This window comes from Coregonus clupeaformis, unplaced genomic scaffold (genome assembly GCF_020615455.1).
Source record: "Coregonus clupeaformis isolate EN_2021a unplaced genomic scaffold, ASM2061545v1 scaf1181, whole genome shotgun sequence".
NCBI classification, from domain to species: domain Eukaryota; kingdom Metazoa; phylum Chordata; class Actinopteri; order Salmoniformes; family Salmonidae; genus Coregonus; species Coregonus clupeaformis.
Window position 1 is genome coordinate 162,501 of NW_025534635.1, and position 9,230 is coordinate 171,730.

The 9,230-nt window shown below is 44.3% G+C and overlaps 1 pseudogene; it reads right to left on the reverse strand.

Moving 5' to 3' along the window:
* LOC123486372 overlaps positions 1-8,349 on the reverse strand; it is a 14,858-nt pseudogene extending 6,509 nt beyond the window's left edge.
* Between the last annotated feature and the right edge of the window lie 881 nt (positions 8,350-9,230).

The window sequence follows — 9,230 nt, forward strand, 5'->3', positions numbered from 1 at the left end:
CTTTGACTATGTACAGACTCAGTGAGCATAGCCGCTATTGAGAAAGGCCGCCGGGCAGACCTGGCCTCAAGAGAAGACAGGCTATGTGCACACTGCCCACAAAATGAGGTGGAAACTGAGTTGCCCTTCCTAACCTCCTGCCAAATGTATGATCATATTAGAGACCCATATTTCCCTCAGATTACAGCGATCCACAAAGAATTCGAAAACAAACCCAATTTTGATAAACTCCCTTATCTACTGGGTGAAAAACCACAGTGTACCATCACAGCAGCAAGATTTGTGACCTGTTGCCACGAAGAAAAGGGCAACCAGTGAAGAACAAACACCAGGGTTGTAAATACAACCCATATTTATGTTTATTTATTTTCCCATTTGTACTTTTAACAATTTGCACATTGTTACAACACTGGATATATACATAATATGACATTTGGAAATGTCTTTATTCTTTTGGAACTTCTGAGTGTAATGTTTACTGTTAATTTTTATTGTTTATTTCACTTTTTGTTTACTTATCTAATTCACTTGCTTTGGCAATGTTAACATACGTTTCATGCCAATAAAGCCCTTAAATTGAATTGAATTGAAAGAGAACGAGAGAGAGAGAGAGAGAGAGAGAGAGAGAGAGAGAGAGAGAGAGAGAGAGAGAGAGAGAGAGAGAGAGAGAGAGAGAGAGAGAGAGAGAGAGAGAGAGAGAGAGGAGAGAGAGAGAGAGAGAGAGAGAGAGAGAGAGAGAGAGAGAGAGAGAGAGAGAGAGGGAGAGGGAGAGGGAGAGGGAGAGGGAGAGAGAGGGAGAGGGAGGGAGAGGGAGGGAGAGGGAGAGGGAGAGAGAGAGAGGGAGAGGGAGAGGGAGAGGGAGAGGGAGAGAGAGAGGGAGAGGGAGAGGGAGAGGAGAGGAGAGGGAGAGGGAGAGAGAGAGAGGAGAGAGGAGAGAGAGAGAGAGAGAGAGAGAGAGAGAGAGAGAGAGAGATGGACTAGGGCTGCATACCAAGTGGTTCCCATTCCAAAGGAGGTTAAAACGTTAACATTCCATTTCGGAATGCCGGCCTCTGTCATCTTTCCCAGGATAGGTCTGACCCCGACATTCCCCAGCGTCAGTTTTTCCGGACAGAAGGATGAGAGAGAAAGAGGGATGGAGGGGTGAGAGAGAAAGAGGGATGGAGGGGTGGGAGAGAAAGAGGGATGGAGGGGTGGGGAGAGAAAGAGGGATGGAGGGGTGAGAGAGAAAGAGGGATGGAGGGGGTGAGAGAGAAGAGGATGGAGGGGGTGAGAGGAAGAGGGATGGAGGGGGTGGGAGAGAAAGAGGGATGGAGGGGGTGGGAGAGAAAGAGGGATGGAGGGGTGAGAGAGAAAGAGGGATGGAGGGGGTGAGAGAGAAGAGGGGTGAGAGAGAAAGAGGGATGGAGGGGTGAGAGAGAAAGAGGGATGGAGGGGGTGGGAGGAAGAGGGATGGAGGGGGTGAGAGAGAAAGAGGGATGGAGGGGTGGAGGGGTGAGAGAGAGAAAGAGGGATGGAGGGGTGAGAGAGAAGAAGGGGGTGAGAGAGGAAAGAGGGATGGAGTGATGACTGAGTGATAAGCTGGTGGTGGCATTAATAACCACCTGGACGTGTCAAAGGGCATCGGCAAAACGCAGCACACCTCTGTCCTCTCTTCCTTTCACTCCTCTCTCTCTCTCTCTCTCCTCACTCCATTCCCCTTCTCTTTCTCTCCACCCCCCCTCTCTCTATCTCTCTCTGAATAGCATTAGTCTTGAGGGTGAACTGACTGTCAAGACTATAATGCTCCTGGCCTCCTCTGAACTGTGGGTCTTTCTGTGAGCTGTGAGTCTTTCTCTGTGGTGATGAATGTCAACAGTGCTGTGTTTGTTTTGGAAGGCATTAAAGCTTTTAGCTTTAGACACAGACACACAGAGACAGACTCCTCCCTAAACACATCACTAGCTCTTAGGCGGGGAGGGTGGGCAAGGAGGCAGGTTGAGACCAGGTGCTTCCTCCTTGATCGGTCCTTTTGAAAACCTTAGGGTCACTCCGGAGGGAGGAGAAAGAGAGGGAGAAAAAGGGACTAAGAAATCAAATCGGCCTGGAAATGTCAGGTTCAGGATCAAGCAGGCAGGCAGTGGTTAAGTCTCTATGACTAACTGTGGATTCAGGCAGTGGTTAAGTCTCTCTATGACTAACTGTGGATTCAGGCAGTGGTTGAAGTCTCTATGACTAACTGTGGATTCAGGCAGTGGTTAAGTCTCCATGACTAACTGTGGATTCAGGCAGTGGTTAAGTCTCTATGATTAACTGTGGATTCAGGCAGTGGTTAAGTCTCTATTACTAACTGTGGATTCAGGCAGTGGTTAAGTCTCTATGACTAACTGTGGATTCAGGCAGTGTTTAAGTCTCTATTACTAACTGTGGATTCGAGGCAGTGGTTAAGTCTCTGTGAATAACTGTGGATTCAGGCAGTGGTTAAGTCTCTATGACTAACTGTGGATTCAGGCAGTGGTTAAGTCTCTACGTGACTAACTGTGGATTCAGGCAGTGGTTAAGTCTCTATGACTAACTGTGGATTCAGGCAGTGGTTAAGTCTTTTATCGACTAACTGTGGATTCAGGCAGTGGTTAAGTCTCTATGACTAACCGTGGATTCAGGCAGTGGTTAAGTTCTCTATTATTAACTGTGGATTCAGTCAGTGGTTAAATCTCTATTATTAACTGTGGATTCAGGCAGTGGTTAAGTCTCTATGACTAACTGTAGATTCAGGCAGTGGTTAAGTCTCTATTATTAACTGTGGATTCAGTCAGTGGTTAAGTCTCTATTACCTTAACTGTGGATTCAGGCAGTGGTTAAGTCTCTATTACTAACTGTGGATTCAGGCAGTGGTTAAGTCTCTATTACTAACTGTGGATTCAGGCAGTGGTTAAGTCTCTATTACTAACTGTGGATTCAGGCAGTGGTTAAGTCTCTATTATTAACTGTGGATTCAGGCAGTGGTTAAGTCTCTATTACTAACTGGATTCAGGCAGTGGTTAAGTCTCTATTATTAACTGTGGATTCAGTCAGTGGGTCGGGGGTGGAGTGGCCCCGTTACCTCTGAGGAATGTTATGTGACCTTTGACCCCACCAGACTCCAAGGGTGTTAGCCCCACTGGCAGCAGAAACACACACACACACACACACACACACACACACAGCACACACACACACACACACACACACTGCAGGCTGCAGCAGAGCAGAGGCCATTTGGGTGCTCCCAATAAATGATCTACCACCCTACCCTACACCCCCACCCCCCCACTCCACCCCCACCCACCCCCCAACCACCACCACCAATAAAAAATACTACCACTAACCCCCAACCCCTATTCCCTCTACCACCCCAACCCCCTACACCTATAAAAACCCCCTATTCACTCCACAACTCTAACAACCACACCCTACCCCCACCTTCACTACTCCACCCCTCTACACCCAACAACCAACACAACCCACAAACCCAAAAAATCCCACAAACACCAACCCCTATCACCCAACACCCTACCCCACCCCTCACCTACTCACCTCAATAATAATAACGCGGAATAAGAGCAGACTTCAACTCACAAAAATCTGAGCATACACTGGGTGTGTGTGTGTTTCAGAGCACACAGTATGGTTGAGGTTTTGTTTGGTCCAAATGGAAACCCCCAGTGATACTTGACCATGGCCCTGATAAACCATTATGTACATTAAATCACAATCAGTGTAGATGAAGGGGAGTGGCTATAGGTTAAAGAAGGAATTTTAAGCCTTGAGACAATTGAGATATGGATTGGGTATCTGTGCATTCAGAGGGTGAACCGGGCAAGACAAAATATTTAAGTGTTTTGAACAGGGATGGGCACGCTGCGTGTGGCAAGAACTGCAACGCTACAGGGGTTTATGCCTCACAGAGCTTCCCATTGTATCAATAATGGTACTACCCAAAGGAATCCAGCCAATCTTGAAGAACTGTGGGAAGCATTGAGTAACATGGGATCCTGTGGGAACCGATTAATCTTTGTTCGAGTCCATGCCCCGGCTCCTATGAATTGAGGCTGTTTGAGGTGAAAAGGGGGTAAATCAATATAGGAAGGTGTTGTGAATGTTTTGTAAACAAGAGAGAGAGGGAATAGGGTACCATTTGGGGGACCGAGTCTTAATGGCGTCGGTGAAGTTAGTTGTTAGTTTAGAGTAGGATCTCACACATATTGACCTCGCAGGAAAATAAACCAACAAAGAAGTAAGCAAACAAATTTTCTCTCTCTCTCTATCTCCCCTCTCTCTCTCTCTCTCTCTCTCTCTAAGAAACCATGGGTATGTGTAAAAGGATGAGAGTGTTTTGACTAGGAGTACCCCCTGTGTTTCTGGGCCCTCCTCCTGGTCCAAATAAAGATGGCAGTGTTTTTTCTCTCTTTTTTCTCTCTGTGTTCTGCCTCTGCCTCCATCCGTGCTCGGTAGTAAACGGTGGACAGATGGATGATACAGTAATGGTTCTGCACGCAACATGATGTAGGAAATGAACAGAGACTAATAAAAAAACAGTACACAAATGGACACACACTCATTCCAGGGTTTTTATTTTTTAAATTTTTAATTTTAGAATAATAGGAATAAAACTATGAAATAAACAATGGAATATGTAAAAAAAATGATAAAATCTAAATATATTTCATATTTGAGATTCTTCAAATAGCCACCCTTTGCCTCGATGACAGAAAACTCCTTGAATGATTAGGTGTTCTAAAACGTTTGACTGGTAGGTATATGTATTAACCATGAACAGAGACAATAAACAACAAGGATATTTTGAGTGTGTGTGTGTTTGTGTGTTGTGTGTTGTGGAAAGTGTGTGGAGGGGGAAGTCCTACCGTCTCCTGCCGGTTCTGTAGGTTTATCAGTGTTCTAGCATCTTCTTTGGAGCCTTGAGGGAAGAGTTTTCTCAAAAAACAAGAATAGTTGACGTTGTCGCCACAGCCGCCCCACAGCCAATCACGGTAGGTCACGGGGTTGAGAATGCGGGCTGCATCCGGGTAAGAGAGGCGTGGAGAGTCTCCCTCCCGGCACGCTTGTTGACGCAAGATTCACTTACGCCCTGCTGCACTGATGGCATAGGTGAAGGCTGTCTCCTGCTCCCTGTCGGATGGACACACAGAGAAACAGACAGAAAAAACAACAATAGCATACAATGGGTAGCAGGTAAGAGGTTATTTTTTCCAAAGGACACACACACACACACACACACACTTGGGCTTGGTTAGTAGGTATTAATCTAGCCAGTTATGGTTTGTTATTGATGTGTGATTACAGACAAGGGGACAGTAGAAATGGGGCCAAGGCGCAGGAGATGAAGGAGCTGGGGCCACTGGCTAGCTCACAAAGGAGAGCGAGAGAAAGATGACCTTTGGACACATAATTTGTTGTGACATAAAAAGAGTAGAGACTACAAGATTCCTAATTCACTCCGAGAGAAGAAAGCACTTCTCTTGTGGATAGATTCTAGATGGGAGAGACAGAGGGAGTAGCGCATCAACGTCGCGAGCTGCTAAAGGCTGACTACAGCCAAAAGTGTGAGGTTTATATTATTGCCTACTCTCTCTCTCTCTCCCCCCCCTCCACACACACACACACTCTGTCTCTCTCTCTCTCAATTCAATTCAAAGGGCTTTATTGGCATGGGTGTTACCCTCTCCTCCCATCTGCTGTGCAGGTGTTACCAATGATGCATATAAACCCTGGATTGCTGATGCTATGTATTGGCCATTGAGAGGTTTTTTGAAGCCACCGTGAAGCACATTTGGCACTTCCCAGTAGGGGCAGTCCTCCATAGGAATGAATGGAATTTCAAAATAAATAGAAATATGTTAGTACATAATACAATTCTATAAGATGTTTTTTAATGTGTGTAAAATAATAAGTATGGAAAAAACACTAATGTAGACATTAATAAATGCATTTCTATAGCTTCCAAAATATTTTCACAACGGTGGGGGAGTGCCAAGATGGAGTCAAGGTGGTTGTATCACAACGCCCCATTTGTCATCTAGTGTATATATAAATCATTATTACTGGACAGGTTTACATTGGATGGATATGTATTGGAATGCAGATCTCAAGGTTTCAGTGTACTTCAGCATCGTAGCCTTGGTAGGCCTAGGACTCTTTATACAAGCAAATAAACGCAACCTTGGCAGCTGGCACTCTCAAATGTGGTTTTGGGGAACGTAAACGAAAAATATATTATGTTGATAAGTTTGATTGGAAATTAATAAATAATTCGTGAGTGTGATATAAAAAAGTAGATATAGTATAGCCTATATTGGCATATCGAGTTTAAATCAAGAAAGATGGCATCAGTTTACAATGCCAATGGCTGTCTGTGAGTAAAATATACCTTTTTTAAATATTCATGTAAACTGCCACTCTGCATTTAAGACTGGCATCTGATTCTGGCACTGTTATAACAGAAACGTCACGTGTCAAAAAAGTTTTAATTATGTGTTTTTAAAAACGGAATATGTAGGCTAAATATGCGCCAGGAGCCCGGAGTGCCTGAGGAAGAGAGGAGGACTTTATTGGCCATACAGAAACCGAGAATCAAATTACAGCCCGGATCTGCCGAGCCTGTGTCATCCCATGATTGCACTTCAAAAGGAGGCCGTGGACAATAGCAGGCTAACACCTCAATAAATCTAAGTGATTGACTGCAAACAACTCCTTTGCTGTTTTGGGAAGGCGAGGAAGAGGGAGATGGGAGAGGGAGGAGGGGATCGGTGGCCTGGCCTGGCGTCGAGGGAATAGAGAAGCTATGGGCTATTGGACACCACCACCTCTAGCCTCCAGCACCTCATCCCACTACAGAACGGAACTAACACTCAGTTGTCGAGAGAAGTCTGACTGACAATTAAACGCAACGAATTTTTATTTGGAACATCAAGTTTGAGCAAAAGGTCCCAATTTAACAGCTTCTAATTAATACAAAATCACATTCAATAATATAGATAATGTTATCAGCGTTGGCTCTAAAGTGCACACATTCAAATTAAATGGAATAAATGTAAACATAAAAACGTGTATCACAATGGAAATCAAAAATATAAACATAAAAACGTGTATCACCTGCCGCAGCATAGGCTATCACTAAATACCATCCAGGGCATCCGTGCGCGTTCCTTAACTAACCGTTGGTGAAAGAAAACGGTCACCAACGCCCTGACCCAGAGCCAGCCTATAGCCCAATCCCACCACGTGACTTTGCTTACCTATCTGTGCATGAGTTGAACACGGATGCATTATCCACCGTGCTGCAGTTCACCGCCGACAGTTCTGGAACTGGTATTGGCACTCATTGATGCCCGTCTTGCCCCTCGCCTATGTAAACTATATGGTCCTGGCAGAGCTGGGGCAGCTTCCTCTGTCTGGGAGAGCCCGGTAAGCTGGCTGCACAGAGGCTGGGCCCTGATGATGTACACTTGGATAGGGTTATCGCTAACGACCTACATGCATGGATGGGAAATATGAGGTTGGTGGTTATTTACAGTGCTGAGGCAATAAATGTTTATTATAGTGTCGGATGAGGCATAAATAGCAAGTATTTTAGCCTATTAAGCTTCAATCAAAGATTCGCTGTTTCAAGATGTCATATAAAGTGATAAAATTGGCAATAATGGCAAAATGTGAATTAATTCAATACAAATATAACAAATATAAAGGAAAACATAGTATATTCTACTGTGGAAAAAAGGCAGGTAATGATTGTACATAGGTCGCATACGACCAATGCTTATTAACAATTAAATAATGATCTACTGTATCGATGTCAGATGATGATGAATGGTGATTGGAATGTTCTTCATCAGTGGAAATATGGCAGCAAGCTTCCGCACAAGGTCAAGATGGGACGTGGAGTTCCCTGTTTGCATTCCATAAAACAGTTTGGCTTTATTTCCAGTGGTGGGTGTATGACAAAGTACCACATTTGTTCTCCCACTGCTCCCCCAAGACACAATAGAACACACGACACCACAACACAAACACAAGACAACAGCACGGACATTTCAAAACCCAATCACAAAACCTGCCATAATTAATGAATCAATTACGCATTAACTAATAAGTAAGCAACGATATAGAAACTATACAGAGTTAATTTGACATGGAAAAAGTTCAACACTTTACAACCAGGAGCTGGCGTCCACCAATAGTTGTGAGCTGCATGATGAGCGCGACCGCCAGCAGTAAGTGTTGCACCATGCCACACGGTCTTCGCCAGTCCTGGTCTCCATGACCCTGTGCCACCACCACCGCCAACACACCCAAACGGGAAAGAAGTGCCCTCTGTGAAAAAAGACAGATCAAAAACACACTCTGTAATCCGCTGTGGGGGGTTCCTGCCTGGGTCTACAGAGATGACGATGCTGAGACAACCAAGAGTAATATCCGATTCCGTGGAGATAAGGTGTCCTGCGCATTGTCCACAACACTTTATTGACTTGTAGCTTTGTTCAAACTTCGTTCCGAGCGCCTAGTTCTAATTTGGTAGTCATGAAATGTACAAAGTAAGAAAACCTGATTTTTTACGCATTAGGATCTATAAAATATGTTGTGTTTAGTAGAGCAGACCCATCAGATGTGCGTTCTGATGAGGACTAAAGTAAAAAAAAAACACAGTCATAAAATGTTCAGATGATGTGGAAAATGGGGTTGATACGATAAAATACAGGTTTTATATGGTATTTCGAGACATAAAGACAAGGCTATTTATGAAATAACAAGTGTTATTCTTTACCGATCTGATCTACGGTAAGTTTGTCACACTAAACACTGACTACCTCCTCATCCCTCTCTCCACTTCTTCCCCCTCGCCTTGTTTTACATGAGGGAGGGATGACGCCTGCGGGGAACACCGCTCATGTCAAATCAAATCAAACGATATTTGTCACATGTTAACATTACAGATGTAGACCTTTACCGTGAAATGCCCTTAACCAACAATACCGTTTTAAGAAAATAAGAGTTGGGCGAAAATATTTATAAATAAACTAGAAAAATTAAATATAAGTTACACAATAAAACATCAATAACGGGGCTATATATAGGGGGTACTGGTATGCCGAGTCATTGTACGGGGGTACAGGTTAGTTTGGAGCACTGAGGTCATGGCATAGGCAGGGGTAAAGTGACTATGCATAGATAATAAAACAGCGAGCAGCAGCATT